Below are 23,143 nucleotides of genomic sequence, written 5' to 3'. Positions count from 1 at the left end.
TTAAAACAGTTTTTGCAGCAAGTCTATTGCTGCTGTTCCTCACTGCTGTTTTACATATTTCAGATCATGGTACAGCAGTGAGGCCTGCACTACAGGGCAGTCCAGCTGCAGCAGTTTTCCTTAAGAGAAGTGCAATTTCTCCAGTATAGTAACAGAGTCTTTAAAGTACAAATGTGATGTTATTCCCTGTAAGATACTCCAAAGATAAACATATTATGTTATGACATTTTCTGCTGTCATGATTATACAATACTCTGTAATCACTTAATAGCAGTGTATGCTCTATAATAGTTATGTAAGTAATAATGTCGACAGGGAGAATATTAAAGAAGAAATAACAGATATCTGAGGGTGTTATAAGGCCCAAAAGTCTGTCATTTTCTTAAAATGCTCACCCACACTGGGGGGCATTATTTTACTTAGAAAAACAGTGTTGGTGGTTGCTTTTGCTTACTTATTTATTGTATGGCTTTGTAGTTTTAACAGATGATGTTATGTTGTCCTGTCTCGCCTTCATTCTTGCTGGTTGGGTTCGGAACCAATCATCGGTTCTGACTTGGCCTTTTACTAAAGGTCGAGAGCTTCCACTGGCTCGAGACTACACCCTATCCCGTCAGGCCCAGATTACCCAGATCTCGTTTTCTGCTAAACAAAATCGGGTGCTTCTCACTAGCCTTAGGCTAAGTGGAATAATTTTCTTATTATACTGTTCTCTTGTTATCTATTAGATAAATATTGTTGTGGTGATTTAGTTACTGTGTTGTTTAGTATTTACCTTTTTGGTTAATCCCTCGTTTTTCTGCTTATTGCATTTGCTTGATGTTGGCCGTCACTTTCTCTAGGCCTATAGTTAATTTCCTATCCCATTTCTATCTAAAATTTAAGTATTTTTCCTTCTGTCTTCATTAACAAACGTGTTTGAGTTAGAGGGTTCATTTTTTCCTTAAACCCGTTTAAATTAGAGGGCTTCCCTTTTCTTCATCCCCTTTCTCAAGAAGTTTCATCATTTAAGTTAGAGATATCTCTTCTGGCTAGAGGAGATCGTCATTTAAATTAGAGACTTCTCTTCTAGCCCCCTTTTCCCCTTCATGTGTGAATATTAAAAAAGAAAAAAAGTTGGATATATTTAATCTCTTTTTTTTCTAGTAGCTATTTAGTAGTTTGTGACAGTTCTAGTAGTTTCCTTGAGAGGAATTTGTTGTTGACAGGAATTAGTTATTGTTTGCTATAATGTGTAAAGACGGGAAAGAAACAAACTAATCAGGCTTTAAGAAGTGTGATTCTTGCTCTCAAAAGATGTCCTTGACTGATGGGGCACATTAGCTGTGTGTACTGTTTGGGCACTGTATACCTACAAGATTCATGTTCTGTTTGTCTTGGGTTTAGTTCCAGGGTCTTACTGGAACGAAAAAATAAGTTGATAGTCAGGAGATTGCTGAAAGTTCCTTTTTCAGAGGCACTAGAAGAGAATCAGACCTCCTCTAAAACTTTCTCAATCTCCAAAATCGGAAAAGTCTCACAAGAGAGCATCTTCATTGGCTTCAACTTCTGAGCCATTGAAAAAAACAAGCCAAAGACGCATCTTCAGACCCGAAGGCTTTCGGGTCCAAAAAGATAACTCTTCGGCTCCACCAGTTATTTTGGAACCGATCAGGAGTCATAGTCAGAGCCTGTCTCCAGCTCTGGAGCTGGTCTCCTCAGTTCCGTTCAGTGACTGGAAGTATCAAGTCCTCGACCCCGTCCTCTCGATCCTCCAGGAGCCTGTCTGACAACGATGTGGAGCAGGTGGTCAAGAGGCTACTTCAGACCCCAGCTCTAGCCAAAATTCTTTTGAATCCAGCCCAAAAGGAATTGGAACCGACAACTATCACTACCCCTTCTTCGATTCCTCCTCCGACCGGAGTGGCTTCAGAGCCGGAGTGCTTGGATGTGATTGTAGTGGAACCATTGGGTCTGAGATCTGCCCCAGGTTCTTTGGCCCCGATTTCTGCTCCAACCTCTTTGGTGCCATCTTCTGTCAAAGGGTCTGGGAGCCGACGGATGTTCATCGTGCTATGCTGCTGCAGTCATCACACTTGGGTTATCCTGCCGTCAGGCGGTCCCGCAGTCGGCCTGAATTCCAAAGCCTTGGTCTGGCGTCGGTTGTCATCGCTTCTTTCCTGACGTCAGTGCGGCAGGGTATAAAAGAGGCAGCCGACGCCATTTTCTTCAGTCTTTCTTGCCGCGTGGTGCCCAAAGCAGAAGCAGTTCGCAAGTGCCGGTCTGCCAGCTCCTGAGATTTTTGAACAGAATTTCAGCCAAAGTCTTCTATAAAGCTAAGTACCCTGTTGGGGAAACTTTTCTTGCCTCAGACCGATGTCAGACAAAGTTAATAATTGTATTTCTTGTGGGAAGCAAATACCTCATAAGGATTTTCATTCTTATTGTATTCCTTGCCTAGGCCCAGAACACGACATTTCTGATTGTCGGTTTTGCGCTAGGTTCAATAAACGCACTATTAAGCATCGGGCTGATACCGCCCAACATTATTTTGGCAGAAAATTCAACTACATTATGTCGTCGGAGCCTCCGTCTACCGCTATGTTTAAAAAACGCAAGGACAAAGACGGGCAGCCTAGACCTAGACCAGATACCAAGGTCTCAGTTAGGCCTGCCACCGGATCTTCGGTATTCAGTGAGGCGCCTACGCAGCCCCTGACTACTGCAGATTTAGAAAATACGACTACCTCTCAGTCAGAATCTACTGGGCCACTGGAGCCGGTTCCTCCTCCACTCGCGGACGCCAGCCCTGGCGGTGATCTGGAGACTATGGACAGGCCTTCGGTTTCAGAAGGCATCTTTAAACCGATGACTCTTTCCACTAAGTCATACGCTAAGCTTCCAAAGGTTAAGAAACCGGGTCCACAGACTTCCATGCAGGTCCCTATGCCTAAAAAACAGATGCTCAAAATGGGACCTGATTACCCTTATCAGAGGTTCCCAGCCCCCTCCTGACAAAAGGCCTAGACTGGAGGAGGATTTACCTCCTTCTGATCAGGAATCCATTTCCTCATCAGACTCTGAGGAACAGGATTACCCCTTCCCTCTCTATGAAGACTCAGATGCTGAGGAGTCTATTCCCTCTGTTTCCCCCCCTGAAGACTTCTCTTTTGGGGAAACCCTGCACACCATGAGAGAGCATTTCCACTGGGAAGGACAAGATTACTCTGACTCCAAGAAAAGACTCCGTGAGTTTCTTCTTTTGCCTCAGCATAGACCCCTAGCCATTCCTCCTGTTTTGGACATTCTGGATGATGTCTACACTGAATCCAGTCTAAATCCAGATTCCTTACCTCCAGCACTACCTAAACCAGACAGATACTATTGAGTCCCTGACTCTCACAAGTTTTTATATAAAAGCCCTGCTGCAGACCCAGAAACCATTTCCCAGGGTCCCAAAGGGGTTAATGCCTCTACTGCTAAGAATCCACTACCTGCTGAAAGAGATTCCAGGGCATTAGAAAGATGGGGGGAAAAAGTGTATACTTCTGCCACTTTGGCCATGAGGGCATTAAACTGCCAATTCCACATGATTAAATACCAGCAGTACTTGCTTACTCAGTTAAAACAGAAAATGATCCCTCAAACAGATCAACTAGATTTCAAAGGGATGCAAGATTTGTTGCATGCAGCAGAACAAGTGGGAAAGCATACCTTGCAGTGTGGTTTTGATTCTTTGGAGGCTTCATGTAGAGCAGCAGTCACAGGGTCTGTAATACGTAGACATGCTTGGCTAAAAGAGCAGACCTTACCAGAACATGTCAAAGCAAAGTTACTGGATGCTCCACTGCAAAAGGATGCATTATTTGGTGTCAAAGCAGAGGAAGTTTTAAAGAAGATGGAAGAAAAGGCAAAATCAATGCAAACAGTTAAAGATTTCTTACAGGTACAACCTCCTCGCTTCAGCAGAAACTGGCCATCAAAAAACTGGTCCTTTCCTGCTTCAGACAGACCCCAAAGGGGCAGGTACAGACGCCCTAGGGGCAGAGGCCAGGCACAGGGTACCTTCAGGCTTAGACAATGGTAAACAGCAACTCAAAGAGGGGGAGACGAAAGATCTCAACCCTTCAGAAAACAAACTCAATGACTTTCCTCTTCGCCTGCCAAGCAAAATTGCCCAGGCAGCACCTCTAGGGGGAAAACTGGCTCTTTTCCCACAAAATTGGCACATCATAACAAAGGACAAATAGGTTCTGGATATTATTACCCGAGGCTACAGATTTCATTTTCACACTTTACCACGGATGAGAGGCATGCCAAATCTGCCAACAAACCAATGGGCAGAGGCACAAAAGCAAATTTCAGCTCTCATGAACATTAAATCAATTCAAAAGGTACCTGCAAAAGAGCAAGGTCAAGGATTTTACTCAAGACTGTTTCCAGTACCAAGAAAGGACAAAGCCTGGAGACCCATCTTAGACCTTTCAATTCTAAACACGTACCTGGACATTCCCAAATTCAAAATGCTCACACTACAGCAGCTTCTTCCCATGCTGGGCAAGGAGTCTTGGCTGGTAACGTTGGACTTCCAAGAGGCATACCTGCATGTCCCTATCAGACAAGATTGCAGAAGATACCTCAGATTTTTGGCAGCACAATGCATTATCAATTCTCTGCATTGCCCTTTGGCTTATCAACTGCGCCCAGAGTATTCACGAAATGCCTGGCATCAGTAATTGCATACTGCAGACAGCGAGGAATACAAATTTATCCATATCTGGACAACTGCCTGATCCAAGCGGACAGCAAAGACATCCTGCTACAGCATCTGGTATTTGTAACAAAGTTGCTAAGTTGCCTAGGGTACACAGTAAACAAAAAGAAGTCAAAACTAGTACCCTCACAAGAAATAATTTTCCTGGGTGCCAGCTTGAATACAACGGCCCAGATGGCTTACCTCACGCCAGACAAGCAAAAACAACTGGCTCAGTACTTCAAAAAGATGGCAACTTCTACCCAGCTCACTGCAAGGAAATTCCTGCAGGCATTGGGATACATGGCATCCTGCATTCAACTAATTGCATATGCAAGGCTGCATATGAGAAAACTACAATGGTACCTAAAAACTGTATGGTCCCAACACAGACACAGCCTCGAAGCAACTATAACTCTCATTCCCTGCCTTCAAAAAGAGTTTCTATGGTGGGCTCAAGCATGCAAACAAGGGCCTTCTTTTTGTCTCACCTCCACCAAACCAAACCTTGACAACAGATTCATAAGACTACGCCTGGGGTGCACACATGGCAGGACAATGCATACAGGGCAAATGGTCTGCAAACCAAAGGCAACTACACATCAATCAAAAGGAGATGCTAGCTGTAAAAAATGCACTAACAGCCTTCAAGGACCTTTTGCATCCAGGACAACTTCTAATAAGGACGGACAACACCACAGTTATGTGGTACATAAACAAACAAGGAGTGATGCACTCCTACCCACTATGCAGACAGGCAATAGGCTTGTGGAACACAGCATTAACTTACCAAGTACAACTGCAAGCACAATTCCTGCCAGGAAAAGAAAACATTTTGGCAGACAACTTAAGCAGAAATTTGACAGACTCTCACGAGTGGAGACTACACCCACAAGTATTCTCAATGATAACTCAAAGGTGGGGAACACCAGACATAGATCTGTTTGCCTCAACCAACAATTGCCAGCTACAAAAATTTTGCACAAGGACTTACCATTCCCTGGCCTGGAAAGTGGATGCCCTATCATTCAGTTGGACAGCATTGTCAGTCTACGCCTTCCCACCTCTGCCTCTACTCACCCAGGTATTACTGAAAACCAGATCAGAAAGACCACAAATGATCCTCATTGCCCCGGACTGGCCACATCAACACTGGTACCCACTACTACGAAACTTGACTCACAGCCCTCCATGGATCTTACCTCAATTCCCTCTGCTGTTAACCCAACAAAACTCAGATCTTTCACAGTCAGCTAAGGACCTTAAATCTAGCTTCATGGAAAATACCTTAAATTATCAAACAACACTTCTCTCAAAGGACGTCCAGAATGTTATTTTGGAGGCCAGGAGGCCCAGCACCAGAAAAACTTACTCAGACAAATGGGAAAGATTTTGTGTATGGAGCCAGGCCAGAAGCCTAAATCCTGGCATCCTAAATATTCCGCACATACTCCAATATCTAACTGAGATGCTACACAAAAGGTGTACCAGTAGATGCTATGGTGGTGGCGGCGGCCACCAATAAGGAATTGTCTGAGACTTCCTCATCTGTCCATTCCCCGAACAAAGAATCCCGAACATTGGACATATATAGAAAGTGTATGTCCACATCAGTGGCCTTTACACTCAGGTCGCTGAACTACTTGACTCATTTTACCACACTTCAAAGGGATCTCCTGAAGGAGTTAGGAGAGACCCTCCAAGGTTCTACAGCTGCAGGGGTCTCAGGTAAGGTGACCGCTCAGCTTGCTACCTTAAATTCCATAGTCAACTCCTCTATGCGACTCATATTTTATGCAGCCGATGGACTTAGTAGGGCAGCAGGTGCAGGAATCTCCCTAAGTCGGTATTCCTGGATGCACCTATGTGAGTTCACTGAACACTTCAAGTCTTCCTTTATAAACAGCCGTTTTGATGGCTCATCCTTGTTGGGCCTAAAGTAAAAGAGACTCTGATCATATGCCAACAGGAAGGTAAGACTCTGTCTGCCATGGGAGTACATTTTTCTCTCCCTTCCAGACCTTACCCCAGAGGTCAAAAGGGAGGAAAGATGTGGTTCTATAATTCCCAGGTAGTTTTACCAGACGCACGTGGTGACTATTTTCCCAGGGGCAGAGGGGAAAAGAATAATGAAAGACGCCAACCTCGTGGCAGAGAGAGTCCGCAAAATCAGGGTAACAGAGGTACGTTCTCTGGTAGGTCTTTTCAGCGCTCCTGAAAGGAGGCCCACCTGTCCACCTCTGGAGGCAGTCGGGGGCAGATTATCACTGTACCAAAAAGCCTGGCTAGATATTACACAAGACAAATAGGTACAGACAGTAATATCCAGAGGATACAACATACCCTTCTCCTCTCCACCCCCACAACAAAGATCAGTCAGAGGGATCAAGCAACCATTGAAGTTCAAAGATTGTTAGAGAAAAAGTCATTCAAAACATCCCCGCAGACCAAATCGGATCCGGGACTTACTCAAGGTTCTTTTTAGTTCCAGAAAAGACAGGGGACTGGAGGCCCATTTTGGATCTCAGCAGACTAAACAAGTCTGTAAAAAAAAAAAAATCAAGGTTTCGGATGGTAACACTGCAGTCAGTACTTCCTTTTCTAGGAAAAAACAGTTGGATGTGCTCTATAGATCTCCAGGATGCGTACTACCACATCAAGATGGACAGGCGATCCAGGTGTCACTTACGCTTTCGGCTGGGAGCCAGTCAGTACCAATTCCAAGCTCTGCCCTTTGGTCTCACTGCAGCCCCCAGAGTATGCACCAAATGCATGGCAGTAGTTACGGTTCACTAGAGGCATCTAGGATTCCAAGTGTTTCCATATTTAGACTGGCTCCTGACCGCCGCCACCGAGCATTTACTAGTCAAAGCAAGAGACTCCACCATTCATCTGTGCTCTCAATTGGGCATTACAATAAATTTCGAAAAGTCTGCCTTGTTGCCATCACAGCATATTTCATTCATAGGAGCAGATGTAAACACAAAGGACATGGTAGCAAAATATCCTCATGACAGAGTTCAAATGCTACGGCATCAAATATCCCTCTTACTCACTCAAAACAAGGTACAAGCAAAGTTTGTTCTAAAGGTACTGGGTACAATGGTAGCAGCGATTACTCTAGTACCCCTTGCAGACTTACACATGAGAGTCCTTCAGTGATTACATTTTGTCCAATGGTCAATGCAGGAGCTACCCATGTCCCACAAGACTATTATTACAGATTCCTGCAAGAGGGACCTGCATTGGTGGCTTCAATCAACCCAGGCACGTCTGGGCAGACAGTTCATCCCCCTACATCCAGTAGCTACAGTAACCATGGACGCTTCCCAGATAGGGTAGAGGGGCATTATCTGGGAAAGACGGACCGAGGAACTTGGCAGGACAATGAATACCACTTGCACATCAATGTCCTGGAAATGAGAGTGGAGCTATTGGTGTTGCAAGATTTTCAGAACTCCCTTCCACTAGGAACAATTGCAATCCAGATGGACAATATGTCAGTCGTGTGGTATATAAACAAGCAAGGCGGAACCAGATCCGAACCCCTATGTTGAAAGGCTCGGAGAGTATGGCAGTGGGCAGTCTCCTCCCAACATTTTCTGATAGCAATGCACATCCCTGGGAGATCCAACGTGATAGTGGACAAATTGAGCAGAACTATTCTAATGCCTCACGAGGTCCCTGAAGCAGGAAAATGTGAATCAGATTTTTCGCAGGTGGAGCCAGACTTGCTGCAACCTCTTTGCCACGTCCATGGATGCCAAATGCAGCAACTACTTTACCCTGATCCCCCCACTGGGGGAGTCACCAAGGGATGCACTTGTACATGATTGGCCCCCAGGTCTTCTTTATGCTTTTCCACCTTTCCCTTTAATCCCCAAAGTTCTACAGAAAGCCAAGTTATTGGGATGCAGGGTAATACTCATCACTCCATACTGGCCTCGTCAAATTTGGTTCCCCTTCATCTGGCCTCATCTTTATTTATTATTTTATTTATTTTACACTTGGAGACCTGGTTAGTCCGACTGAGCCTAGTGGCCCGTTTTCAGCGGAGACCCAGGAAGAAAGCTCCACAGTGACATACAATTTAATTACATAACAGATAAGGTTAAATGCAAAAAACATGAAATATTCAGTACTAACTTACATTGTGAGTATAGTTTTACAATAGTAGTTGAGACTGAGGCTGTGGCAAGAGTCGAGTATTAAACCAATGGGTGAAATACATAGTCCAATACCAATGTTACATACAAAGTTTGTGGACAAGTTTGGCTTTTATAAATAGGAGAGAGAATAGGGGGAGAGTGAAGACGAAAGATGAGTAAAGGAGGTTGAGAGAATGGAGATAAGATTATAGGTTGCTAAAAGAAAAGTTCTTGTGAGATAGTGCAGGAAAAAGGGGGCAAGTGAAGAAATTATGCAGGGGGAGAATGTAGGGGGGATAGTAGTTTTTGATGCATGGGAGAGTAGTTTTGGGTGAATGGGTGCAGTGGCAAGACCAGCTAGTTTTTAGGTATTCTCTAGTGGCTGTTCTGAATTGATTGGGGTGTTTAAGGGATCTAATTTCAAAGGGAAGTTTGTTCCGGGATAAGGCAGGGTTATAGTTGTAGAGGTTGCAATCAGTTCTGGACTTGGGTTTATGTATTTGTAGCAGGTCTTGGCCAGAGCTACGCAGAGGCCTAGTTGGAGAGAGTATTTAGAGATTGTAGGAGTAAGACTGGGACAGAAAGAGTGCTGGTATAGGAATGAGTGAATTATTTGAAGTTGAGAGAGGATGAGCTGGTAGGATAATTCTAGCCAGTCTAGTTGTTTTAGGGAAAGACAGTGGTGAGATTTATATGTATGGTTTGCAGCAAATCTAGCCACCTTATTGTAGGTTGATTCAAGTTTGATTAGGAGCAAGGAGTTCAGATTACTAAGAATGTGACAGCTATACAATAGAGTAGGAAGAAGGTATGCATGTGAGAGAGTTATTTTTGCCTTACTAGTTAAGTACTTTTTGTTGCGGTAAAGGAGCCCCAGTTTTTGGTATGTCTTTTTTATACAGAGTTTTCTCCTTTATGTATAGGCAGTGTGTAAACTTTTTTCCATATGGAGGGGACATATGATTCTGAGATGGAGCGATTTCTTAGGATAGATAAAGGGAAAGCAAGGGGTTCTGCTGCTGTCTGCAGGAAATAGGGGGGTAGTTTGTCCTCAGAAGTAGAGCATGGTTTGTTTTAAGAGTAAAGACTTTATGTAGTTAGTAGGAACTGTTTTGAGGGTGAAAGAGTTAGGGGGATTAGGTGAAGAAGTGGAGTTTGAGAAGTTGTTAGCATTGTTTGTAGATGGGAGAGAGTTAATCATCTTAGCTATAGATAACATGAAGTGAGTGTTGAAAAAGCCAGCAGTTTCTTCTGGTGTGTTGTTTGGGCAGGGATTATGGGAGGTATTGTTTCTTGGATGCAAAATGTGATTGATAGAGTTCCAGAATTTTTTTGGGTCTGGCCTTTGGGTAGATGGAGGGTTGGTGTTATAGGTTCATAGGTTTATACTAGGCTATCTGCCCTAGGGCATTTATAAGCCTAGCCAGAGTGTGTTTGGCTTTCGCCACCCATTTTAAATGAATTTTGCTATGCCCATTTTCGAGGTTAGTATACTGTGCCTCTGTCTAACAGTGATACAGAAGTGATACCCGGGGTAAACCTATGATCTCCCATCCATTCATCAAGATTCCTCTTGAAGAGAGTCAATGAGGGACTCTGCCTAACCTGGACTGGGATTTTATTCCAGAGTGAAGGGAGCCTCTGGGTTATGAATCTGTCCCTCCAGCATGTCCTATTTATTTCAGTGCTGAGGTTCAAGTCTCTCAAGTGCGTAGCTCGATGGGATTTGGATTTTCTGAGGTGCAGCATGCCCATTAATTCTGGGTTGGACATGGCTTTATACGTCAGGCACAGATCGCCTCTGAGCAGGCGGTGTGCCACTGAGTAGAGCTGGAGTTTCTTTACCCAGGCAGCATATGACATCTGTTTGAGCCCTTTGATCCTCTTGGTGAGGTACTTTTGGGGTCTTTCCAGTTACTGCAGGTGTCTGGTAAGGTACATCCCAAAAGGGGTATTGTACTCAATTATGGGCCGGATGAGGGATGAGTAAAGAGGCACGATGACCTCCCCTGATCTAGATGTGAATCCCTTCATGATTAGGTGGGCTATATAAAATGTTTTTCTAACCACTTTGGCCACGTGGTTTTCAAATGAGAGATTGCTATCAACTTGGGTCTCCAGGTCCCTAATTACTTCTTCTGTACTTAATGGATTACCACCTATGTGGTAATTTGTGGGCACTTTGTTTTGCCAAAGGGGATGACTATACACTTTTTGGCGTTTAGCTTGAGGCCATGGCTCTGGCACCAGTTGTCTGTTTCTATGAGGCCCTTTTGTAGGATGCTTGTGTCGGCTGGAGAGTCGATTATGGCCCCTAGTTTGCAGTCATCTGCGAACTTGGTCAGCCATAGTCCTTCCGTGTTGGCCTGTACCTCCGAGAAATATATACCAAACAAGAGAGGTCCCAGGACTGAGCCTTGTGGGACGCCACTTGTAACTGGTTTGGAGTCTGACATAGCTCCAGCAATTTTAACCATGTGGGTTCTGTCCTTGAGCCAGTTTGCAACCCATCTAGTGACATAGGGGTTTATGTTTAAGCTGGTGAGCTTATCTGTAATGCCCGAGTGGGGTATTGTATCGAAGGCTTTTGCAAGGTCCAGGTAGGCTGTGTGGGCCACTTTCCCCTTGTCAAATGCCTTGGTGACTGTTTCAAAGAAATCAACCAGGTTTAAGAGGCATGATCTGCCCTTAACAAAGCCGAACTGGGTGGGATCCAGTGTCTGTAGGTCCCCAATATCTTTATTTATGAGGTCCGTGATGATCCTTTCCATAGCTTTGCAGACCAAGCTAGTCAGGCTTATGGGGTGATAGTTTCCAGGATCCGTTGAGGCACCACCTTTGTGGAGAGGGACCACTGTTGCTGTACGCCACTCTTTGGGTACATATCCTGTAGTAAGGCTGAGATTGGACAGTAGTTTTATGTGTGGGTGTAGCTCTTCTTGGAGTTCATGTAGGACGCAGCCCGGGACACCGTCTGGTCCCATTGATGCTGTGTTGTTTGCTTTGGAGAGGGCGGCTCTTACCTGAGCATCTGAGATGTCAGGGGGGCAGCACTCTGCTGGGATAGATATTTGTCCTTTTGGTAGGGGGGGGGGTTTGTGCTGAACCTGTCAGCTAGGATGTTGGCAATGTCTGTGGGTTCGGGGTATTTTTTGTCATTTTGGACTAATTCTGAGCATATCTGGGAATTCCCACCCAGGTTCCTAACATAACTAAAGAAAGCCTTGTGATTATCCTTAGTGTCCTATGCATTTTTTCTCTCGAAGCTGGCCTTAGACGATTTTATGAGTGCCCATAGTTTTTTGCTAATACTGATCAGAGATGCCTTCCCTTTTTGGGATTTTGCTCTATCATGTAGTAGCTTCCTCCTTCTATTGTATAGTTTCTTTATGGCTGGGGTCCACCAGACAGGACGCCTGCCTTTGGAGGATTGGGTTTTGGTTTTATTTGGGATTGCATGATCCATGCATTCCTGAAGGTGTTCATAGAATGCCTTTATAAAGGATTCTGCGGTCTGGGCCGTATTTTCCACAGACCGAGGGCTTTAAAGGATTCCACCTCGGTTTTGAGGAGTGTGAAATTTGCTTTAGAGAAGTTTTTCGCTGTAGTTTTCTGGGCAGGGGGTGGGGTCGGGATGTGAATATCCAGTGAGATTAGTTTATGGTCTGATCTTACCAGTGAGGGATACACTTCTGGTCTGGAGCATAGAGCCCCCATGTTGGTGATGATCAGGTCCAGTATGTTTTCTCCTCTTGTGGGAGTGGTAAGAAGTTGTTCCATAGCATTTGAGTTTAGAAATTCTAGGAACCTTTGGGCTAGGGTGTTGGAGCTAGAGTAATGCTCCCAGTCTATGTTTGGTAGTTGAAGTCGCCCAATATAATGGTGTTTGGAGAGACCTTCATATTTTCCAGTGTTCTTAGGAAGGCCGAGTGGGGTTCCTGGGTTTGGGAGGGTGGTCTGTAGCAGGCTATAAACTGGAAGGCAGTTTTACCCACTGTTAGTTGCACATGGATAGTTTCTGATGCTTCGTGCTGTGCCACCAACCTGGAGGTGTGGTTATCTTTGACGAATATTGATATTCCCTCTCTTTTGTGGTTCGGTCCAAGTTTTGGGGCTGAAAAGCATGGTATGAGGTATAACCTGGTAGTGCTGGGGTGCTCTCGGGAGCCTTGAACCAGGTTTCTGTTACTGCACAGATATTGATGTTCTCCATGCTAAGGAGAGCTTTGAGTGCGTGCATCTTGAGGTTCAAACTTCTGGCGTTGAGTAGCATTACTTTTAGTTTCTTATCCCTTATGATACCTATGGAGATGGGTTTGTCTTTTGAGACTTGCCTAAAAAAGGCACTATGGGGGTGGGAAGAGCCTTTGCCAATATCCGAAAGCCCAGGGGTGACAGGTGCAAGCCGTCCCTAGCGAAGCATTGTGGCTTGTCGAGCATGTCATCGCAGGCTGACAGGCATTGTATCCCCTTTGAATGACACCAATACTTAAGCCAATTGTTGAAATTGATCATCTTGTCTTCATATTGTGGCATCATTCTTGGTGAGGGTAAGATGCAACTCAAGGTCAGGGTCATACCGGCCTGGGCTACATGCTCAGAGAGCTTGTCTATGTCTCTTTTCATGTAGTCCAGGGAGGTACGTCTCAGGTCATTCACACCAGCATGTACAATGACTGAGTCATATTTGTACTTGCCTTGGAGTGACCTGAGTGCTTGTGTTATGTGGCGGATCCTAGCGCCCGACAGGCAGCTCACCGTGACCTTCTCCTTGTTCAGCCTGGTGAGCGGGACATCAGTGTGCCTGACGATAGAGTCACCTATTACAAGTGTATCAGGTGTGTTGTTTAGCCTTAAGGGCTGTGACTGTTTGGCACACTGGCTTTGTGAGCTATGTGTTACACGTGTTTTGTTTTGGGGTAGCGGTTGCTTGGGTGTCTGCTTTGGATGTCTGTGCTGCTTAGGCAGATTTTTATTTAGAGCCTCCGAGTATGTTTTTGTGTGTTTGTGTTTGGTTTGCGGTCGTGGTAGGTCTATGTGAGACTGGAATTGTAGTGTGTGTTGTTTCCTTCTCCTCCTGACTGGTTACGCCAGTACTGAGTTGAGAGAGCTTAGCCTCCAGTTTGGCTATATGGTTGCATCTCTCACATGTGTTGGAATTTGTTGGGAGGAGGAGAGGGTTGTCTGTGTACATGAGGCAGTTGTAACATTGCCTCAAGATTCCCAGATTCACCAGCTGGACCGGAGAGGAGATTGATAATTGACCTTTGGACATGCTAGCATAGCATTGGGAATTCCTTTATAATTGAAAAAAAGGGCCAATCGGGAACAAGGTACTTAAGGGGAGTTTGTGAGGGTGTAGTGCTTTTAATTTTTTAGTGCTGACTTATATAATTGCTTTATTGAGCAAGTGCCAGGCTTTAGAGTAGGAATAGGGTGTTTATTATGAGAACTAGATCAGTTCTAAGGGAAAAAGTGAAGAGCAGACTTTGTGGAGCCGAGAATAGTTTAAACCCAATTAAGCGGAGCTGCCCGATGCTGCGCTTTGCGCAAAATCGTGCAAAGCCCAAAACGGCCAATAGACTACCAGATTCTTGTGCTGGGAACACCTCTCCAGGGATAGATAGGCTGCTCTAAGCTCCCCACTGCCACTGGTAAACAAAGAAACCTCCCTTTATCCAAGAAAGGAAATGGGCAACACAGGAACTTTCCAAAAGTCCAGAATACAGCAAAGCCTGTATTTGGACTACTCTAGGTCAGGAAAGACGGGAAACAAGGATAATTTTTTTGTTTTTTTTTTCTTTTTTGCAACAAACAGCAGGAAAATGCAATAAATATGTAACACAGGCTAGCACACTTGAGTCTGTAGCCTCAACAGATAAATGCAGCAAACAGGACAAACTTTAAAAGTGCAGGTGCAAAAACAACTTTAAACAGTTTAAAACAGTTCAAGAAGCAGAAATACTTGCAATTTAGCTAGATCGGACAGTCGCCTAGGTAGTAGCAGGAAGAAAAACACTTTTATCAGATTAGCAGTCGCTCTTTTAGCCTCTCTGCTGCTAGCACCACTCTGCAGGACCACGAGGAGCTTGGCTGAGTAGTAACAAGCGTAAAAAACGCGCCACAGCGGGTTTTGTACAGGGAGACTTGAAAGAGCTAGAAATTGGCCCAAAACGGCTAATAGGCTACCAGATTCTTGTGCTGGGAACACTCCTCCAGGAATAGATAGGCTGCTCTAAGCTCCCCACTGCCACTGGTGAACAAAGAAGCCTCCCTTTATCCAAGAAAGGAAATGGGCAACACAGGAACTTTCCAAAAGTCCAGAATACAGCAAAGCCTGTATTTGGACTACTCTAGGTCAGGAAAGATGGGAAACAAGGATCTTTTTTTTGTTTTTTTTTCTTTTTTGCAACAAACAGCAGGAAAATGCAATAAATATGTAACACAGGCTAGCGCACCTGAGTGTGTAGCCTCAACAGGTAAATGCAACAGACAGGACAAACTTTAAAAGTGCAGGTGCAAAAACAACTTTAATCAGTTTAAAACAGTTCAAGAAGCAGAAATACTTGCAGTTTAGCTAGATCGGACAGTTGCCCAGGTAGTAGCAGGAAAAAAAACACTTTTATCAGGTTAGCAGTCACTCTTTTAGCCTCTCTGCTGCTAGCAACACTCTGCAGGACCACGAGGAGCTTGGCTGAGTAGTAACAAGCGCAAAAACCACGCCAAAGCGGGTTTTATACAGGGGGACTTGAAAGAGCTAGAAATTGGCCCAAAACGGCCAATAGACTACTAGATTCTTGTGCTGGGAACACCCCTCCAGGGATAGATAGGCTGCTCTAAGCTCCCCACTGTCACTGGTGAACAAATAAGCCTCCTTTTATCCAAGAAAGGAAATGGGCAACACAGGAACTTTCCAAAAGTCCAGAATACAGCAAAGCCTGTATTTGGACTACTCTATGTCAGGAAAGACAGGAAACAAGGATATTTTTTTTTTTCTTTTTTGCAACAAACAGCAGGAAAATGCAATCAATATGTAATACAGGCTAGCGCACTTGAGTGTGTAGCCTCAACAGGTAAATGCAACAAACAGGACAAACTTTAAATTACAAGCGCAAAAGCGCGCTAAAGCTGGCTTTAAAGCAGGGGGTTAGAAAGAGATATGAAATGGCCCAAAACGGCCAATAAGCTACAAATCACTGGGCTGGAACCACACCTCAAGGGACAGATAGGCTGCTCAGAGCTCCCCACTCTCAATGGTGAACAAAGAAGCTTCCTCCTATCCAAATAAGGATATGGGCAACACAGGAACTATGACACAGCCCAGAGATCAGCAATACCTGAAGACAGGACTATTCTAGTTCAGTAAAAGCGGGAAACAAGGATATTTTTTTTTCTTTTTTTTTTTTTTTTTTTTTTTTACACAAAGTAGCAGAAATTAGGTACAGAAACACAGTAAATGCTTTAATTCGGCTGGCGCACTTGAGTGTGTAGCCTACCAGTTAAACTAAGCAAAAACAAACTTTAAAAGTGCAAAAAACTCAGAAATACAGGCAGGAATGCAATAAAACAACTTTGCAGAGCTTATTTAGTTAAAGAAACAGAGAAGTCTATATATACAGAAAAGCAGCTAAAACACACAAACACTTCAGATGCAGTGCAGCCTAGAGCGCTTTAGTTGTGGCAATATTAAGGCAATTACAATTATAATAAATGCTCTGAAATATACTCTATATTTCCAAAATGTTTGAGAAGCACAGTCAGAACACAAGGAGATTCAGGCAAAAAAAAAATGTTTTTTTTTTTTTTTTAAAGGAAAAAGGAGAAAGAGAAGGCCTTATCCAATGTTCTCTCTGTTTTAGGTAGAATGAGCTAATGACACTAGACTGGGAGGAGTGTCACAGATCAGATTTACAGTAGGGGCGGGCAACTGCAAAGCCACCAAGTATAACAGCAAAACAGCAAGACACCAACTAGGAGGCGGGGGGGGGGACAAAAACAATAGCCTACAGACAGTAAGCACTAGAGAAAGCCACAAATGAAAGTTTTTAAACAGATAAAGATTTGTAAAGATACAGAATGCTTTTAACTGCAAACAAATCAGTTACTTGTGCAGATTAGTTAATAGCAATAAAATACACTCAAAGACTAAAAAGCAGGCAATAAAAGTGCTATATATTAATTGTTAGAAACAATAATCTGTATAAATAATCGAAAAAAAAAAACAGGATACTTATATATCTCAGCTAACAGTTGTGGTCAACAACTCTCATCCACTCTGCTCAGTGTGTATAGGTGTAGAAGTCCTTTTTGTCTTTGTGAATATGTTTTTTGACCTGGTTTCTGAGTTGGTTATAGTTTTGAAAGTTTGCTAGAATTTTGGTTTTTATCCATAATTTCCACATCCTCTCTATTTTTCATTAGGGTATGGGTAGGATTAATTAGCCAAGGAGATGCTTTATATTTTATTCTGACTGTGCAGAGAGGAGCAAGAGTACTGAGGATGTTTGGGAAGGTTGAGTTAAAAGAATGGACAGCTTCATCAAGGGGGAGAGTGGTCAGATGAGACCAGTTGACTCTGGAGAGATGGTATATGAAGGTCTCTGGGCAGGTGGTGGAAGGTTTGCAGGAGGTTATGTAAGGCCTAGTAAAGTGAGGAATAGATCTGATGCCGCTTACAGGAGAGTGATCACTGATGGCATTGGGTAGGGTCGCGGGATTTTGGTATTTCTGGGGGTGGGAGACTAAGATCCAATCTAGGAGAGTGCTGGGGAGATGGAATTTGTTGATATGAGTGGGTGTAGAGATTAGTTGCACAAAGCCGTGCAAGTTGATGAAGGAAGTTGGGCTGGGTGCTTGAAGGGAATCCAGTCAATATTTACATCCCCAAGGAGGATGGTTTCATTATGGATGATTTGGGAGAGGTAGGAGAGAATGTTTTCCAGGATGGTAATGTTGTCACCAGGAGGAATATAAATAGCTACAACAGTAATTGTAGTGTAGCTGTTGAGTTTAAAGTTGGTGAGTAGAAGCTCAGCAGGTGAGAAGGAGGGAGTGAGTTTGTTTGGACTTAAGGGGGTGATGGTCAGAATAGACAATGGCCACTCCTCCACCCTTTTTGTTTTGTCTATTTAACCTTAGGATGTTATACCCAGGTGGGAGGATATCAGTGTCTTAGTTGTGTGGCTTTAACCAAGTTTCTGTTAGGGTGATAATATCAGGGGTGTAATTGGCCATCCAGGCATGGATCTCACTAACCTTGTTAAGTACACTTCTAAGATTCAGAGAGTAGAGGAATAACTGTTTTTTGAAGGAGTGTAGTTGGGAGGGTTTGGGTGTCGATATTTACAATTGTGGGGGTGGAGCAGGGACCAGGGTTAGGATGAATATCACCTGACAGAAGTAGAGATCTGTGAAGGGGGAATATTTTGAGTAGGAGGTGGTTTAGTTTTCCATTTAAAGAGGTGGTAGGGAAAGTAGGTAACCTAATTTTTGGGAGGGGAGTATTTAGAGGAAAGATAGATGAGCAGATGAGGATGTATTGCTGGGGTTTTATAGAAGAATTTATTTTAGTATTAGCTGGTTGGAAGTGTGGTGGTGTTAAATGTGAGTGACAGGAGGTGAGAATGTAGAGAAGGAGAAAGACAGGTAGTAATAGAAAGGCTAGGGGGTTGAAAGGCATAATGGCAGGTGTAAAGCAGAAAGATGAGTGAGAGATGGGGGATAAGGTTAGTGGGATGGTATGAGAGGGAGGGCTGGGTGGAATAATTTTAATGGTGTGATGTTTTAAGAGTCAAAGTGTGTTGAAAGACAAGACTGGGAGTGTTAGGGAGGGAGGTATACCCAGATGTGAGGCAAGGGGCGCGGCCAGGGTAGGTGGTTAACTATAAAATACAGGATATGGGGAGTGGGTGGGAATGGGGGTGGGAATGGGGGTGGGAGATAAGAGAGCCTAGTTCATGCTAAACGCAAACACAGTATCAGACCAAGGACATCATTAGAATTAATAAAAGCATTTGTCCAGTCCTACAAGCCATGCACTTACTGCAGAGACAACAAAGAACAGTGAAAGAACGTCTATATCTAGATAGGTAAGCTATAACTGTAGCGATTAAGGCACATTTATACTGTAGAGCAGAGTCTATCTTGATGACATTTCACACACTACAGAGTATAGTGTTTCATCTCGTTTAGGCTAACAATCTAATTTAGAAACTGTGAAAGCTTTCCCAACCAAGTGGCAAACTAGTTGAGCACTGAAGACCTTTTAGTGTAAATCATGTAAGTCATGTATCTACAAGAAGAGCCCTGGATTCTGGACCCAGTACTAGACCTTCTGACTCCTCCATCAGGGACTCTCCATCCCTCAATCCAAACCTTCAAACTGACAGCTTGGCTGCTCCACTTCGAATCTTAGCCAGGCTTCCAGATATATCCTCTGCTGTAAAACACATTCTAGTCTCATCTCATAAAACCACAACTAGGAAACTCTGTGAGAGCAAGTGGAAAATGTTTTCTTGTTGGGCCTCTCCCAATCACATTGACTCTGTCACAGCCCCTGTAGCTTGCATTTTAGACTTCTTAGCAAAACGTTTTAATGAAGGAGCAGCATCAGTCACCATTCGAGTTCAACAGGCCGCCGTATTGAACTATCATATTGGCGATTTGGGTACAAAAATTATGTCTCACAGACTATACAAGGCCTTTTTGAGAGGTACGTTTTTGTTAAGGCCTCCAGTCAGAGAACCACCTCCTCCGTGGGACCTCAGTTTGGTACTGTCTACTTTTATCCTTCCGCCATATACCAGCTTCTTCCTGTCATCTAAAATGTCTAACCAGGAAAACGGTCTTTTTGGTAGCCATCACTTCAGCTAGGAGGGTATCAGAACTTCAAGCACTATCCATACGCCCTCCTTACTTAGTTTTCCATAAAGACAGTCTCTTCCTTAGAACTAATCCCTCATTCTGTCCCAAAGTTTGTTCTGAGACTAACTTAAATCAATCCATTGATCTGCCTGCCTTCTTCCCTAATCATGGCAACAAGGCAGAATACAAACTTCACCAGTTGGATGTACACAGGCAGTTACACAGTTACACTTACATAGAACAAAAGAATTCAGAAAATCTAACCAATTATTAGTGTCCTTTTCAGACAAAAAGAAGGGTGCCCTGAAATCTAAAGCCACTCTATCAAAATGGCTTACAGATATTATTGCAGTCTCGTATACCTCTCAGAATAATAAACTGTTTGGAAAAATAAAAGGCCACTCAACAAGTGCTATTTCAACTTCGAGCTGCTTTTCAAGCTAGGTTGCCCTTGGATTCAGTTTGTGCTGCAGCAACGTGGGTAAAACCTCATACCTTTATCACTGATTGCAAGGTAGACATGGCCTCCTCCGGAACAGAGCTTCTTTTGGGTCCACCGTTCTGAAGAGTTTGTTCCCTTGAGACATGCAAGAAAGAAGGTGCTTGGGACACTGTCCCAACCAGCAAGAATGAATGCGAGACAGGACAACATAACATAAATATGTGATTATTGACCTTCCTCTATGTAACCTTACCATTTATTCAGTGGACAGGTTGCTCCACTATTTTGTCCTCCTTGATGCTTCTTGATTATAGACTATTTATTATTTATTTATTTGACATTTGTTAACTAGGGATGTCTGACTGAGCATGAGCCCTTTTTCAGAGGAGGCTTGCAGAGAAAAGCACCACAAAAAAGAAGTAATACAATAAAATAAAAAATAAGATAAAATACACTAGAATTATTCTTTTAAGGCTAACATTACTTATTGTAAACTGTTTCTGATTGCATGAAAAACAATAAGTTATGGTAGGTTCATCTCTTTAGTCTGCAGGGGCATGTAATTTTTGATGGTGTTGGTGGTATAACAATCATCTGCAGACAGGAACCTGCAGCAGAGCTGTGCAGGGCAGCCTCCAAAGTGTACAAGGTATGCTTGGGGAGAGAATATGTGCTGTAACAGCTCAGTGCTGTAGACTGTGCTAAAAGTCACAGGAAAGATTTAAAACAGGGGGTCTACACCTTAGTGGCACACAGTTGTACCGTCTATTTACCCATGCAGTTTCATGACACTGGCAGAATTGAGAGGTCGTACCATTTAAAATGGCACATGGCTCTGCACTTATAACATCACATGGCATTGATGGCAAGTAAGTAGAATGGTTGCACTGTAGAATCTGTTCTATTTTTAGTGGAGTAGGGTTTCATTGTGGTATTATAGCGGAACCTATTCAACCACCTCATACGTTTCAAGGGAAGTATTTATCTCAGACTAGCTCTGGTATGTATTCTGAAGATTGTTGAACATATCATATGAAAAAATATGAAAACTGCAACCAAGCTGAAAGTTGATCATACCCTAACTTAGTCCCATCACACTCTGGTTAGACCCACCCATTCAGTTGCTCCCTGCAGCCTCCCACCCATTGTTTTGAAGTCACCAGCTGCCACTAAAGCACAGTAATTTCTGTATAATTCATATCTCCATGCATCTTTTCTGTGCTTATAAAGTTATCAATTGCACTGTTAATGCAAGTTAAAGGTTAATTAAGTACTTTTTTAAGAACATTGTACATTTACTATTGTATTTTCGTATAAAATAGTCCTTCTTTTAAAGTTTACACATGGTTGAGGTGGTAAAAATGCATATTTTTTACATTTTGTTAGAATATAAGTACAAATAAGAAACTCCATCATACCATTTGCCAGTCTACATGTGCAGCTAGGAAACTTGTCTTTTCAGGCTTTTCCCGGTTAGGGGTCGCCACAGCGGAACTCCGGTCCGCTCATGACTGGCAGTGGATTTTTACAGTGCTGAGTTGCCAGCCCAACGCTAAACCTTCAAAGAAGGCACACCCATTCATGCTCACACCTACCTGCATGTCTTTATCGTCATTCGACTGTGAGAAGGACATGCAGACTCCACACAGCTAGGAAACTATTGTACCATTTATTTTAGAACAGTTAATTGGCTTTCATTAAAAGGGAGTAAAGTTTCTACTTTTAAATTAGCTTATGCCCAGTCCACGGACCGTTGCTGTAGTTGATGCGAAGGCCTGTACATCTAAATTGATAAGCTATGTTGTTTTGTAAGTAATGTGCAGGCAAGAGCAGTGCTAGTTTACAGCTGTCAACCAGCTGTTCCTGAAAGGTGACAATGAAACAAAGCTAGGCATTCCTAATAGGTTAAGAGGTTCAGCATGCATTATGCATCTTCATATGACAACTGGGCACACAATTGGTCTAATTTAATTTTAAAATAAATGCTTCTGTCCTGATAGCTCGGGAGTTTCAGCCTGCTGATCATTAACAGAGTGAGTGTTACCTCTTATGACAGTTGTCAGCTACTATACTTCCCAGAACTCTACAATCCACTGCAGGTGGACTCTGGCCCTAAAGTACTAGGTTTACTGCTGTCATGAGAGGTCCCCAGTTGGCCCCTTTAGAGAAGTGCTTGCCTGGGTGGTACTACAAGATGACACCTACTTTCTAGTACTGCTATGTCCTACATTCAGTTGTGACCACACCTCATTTCATGTTTGTTTCTGCTACCCAAAAATACAAAATAATAGTCACAATCCATGTTTATTTAGCATTCATAAACTGAAAAACAGATAATTTGACAACTATATAAAAGGACTGTGTGATGGAAGTGCAAATTGCATTGCAAAGACAGATCCTTATTCCTTGCAGAAGGTTAACAAGGAGGCCAGTATGACTTAATGCAATTGGGACATTGCCTGCAGTTATTTGCAGTGCATGGTACTGACTTGTACACTGTTGGTTGTTGTGTCTTTCGGCTTTTCCCAGTTAGGGGTCGCCACAGCCGAACTCCGGTCCGCTAATGATTGGTAGTTGATTTTTACGTGCCGAGTTACCAGCCCTGACGCACAACCTTCAACGAAGGTACGCCCATTCACGCATGTCTCCATGCAGAAGATGCTTTAGCTGAGAACCGAACCGGACAGCGTCTTACTGTGAGGCGACAACGCTACCGCAGCACCACCACCGCGGGTACTTGTACATACTCAGATTAATTGTTTTTAGTTTGTTTTGGAATATAAAAAACCCAAGTCCAACAAAAACTGACTCCTCCAACAATACAGCCACTCAGTTCAACAACCACTTTAACTCCATACTGTCATTAGTAAAAAAAAATAACAGCTCTCATCTATCAATACTCATTAAACCGGAACCAAATCCTGACTCCTTCCACATTCACCCCATACAAACTCACCA

General features: G+C 43.4%; 1 protein-coding gene across 1 annotated transcript in view; it reads left to right on the top strand.

Moving 5' to 3' along the window:
• LOC122816286 (nuclear receptor coactivator 7-like) overlaps positions 1-23,143 on the top strand; it is a 1,918,671-nt gene that overhangs the window by 1,292,263 nt on the left and 603,265 nt on the right. The gene's annotated exons all lie outside the window — the stretch shown is intronic.

The sequence above is a fragment of the Protopterus annectens genome, chromosome 1.part1 (assembly GCF_019279795.1).
Source record: "Protopterus annectens isolate FY-2018-M chromosome 1.part1, PAN1.0, whole genome shotgun sequence".
In the NCBI taxonomy this organism is placed as follows: Eukaryota; Metazoa; Chordata; order Ceratodontiformes; family Protopteridae; genus Protopterus; species Protopterus annectens.
Note: the sequence above shows the minus strand (reverse complement) of the source record. Positions and strands in the feature narration are given on the sequence as shown.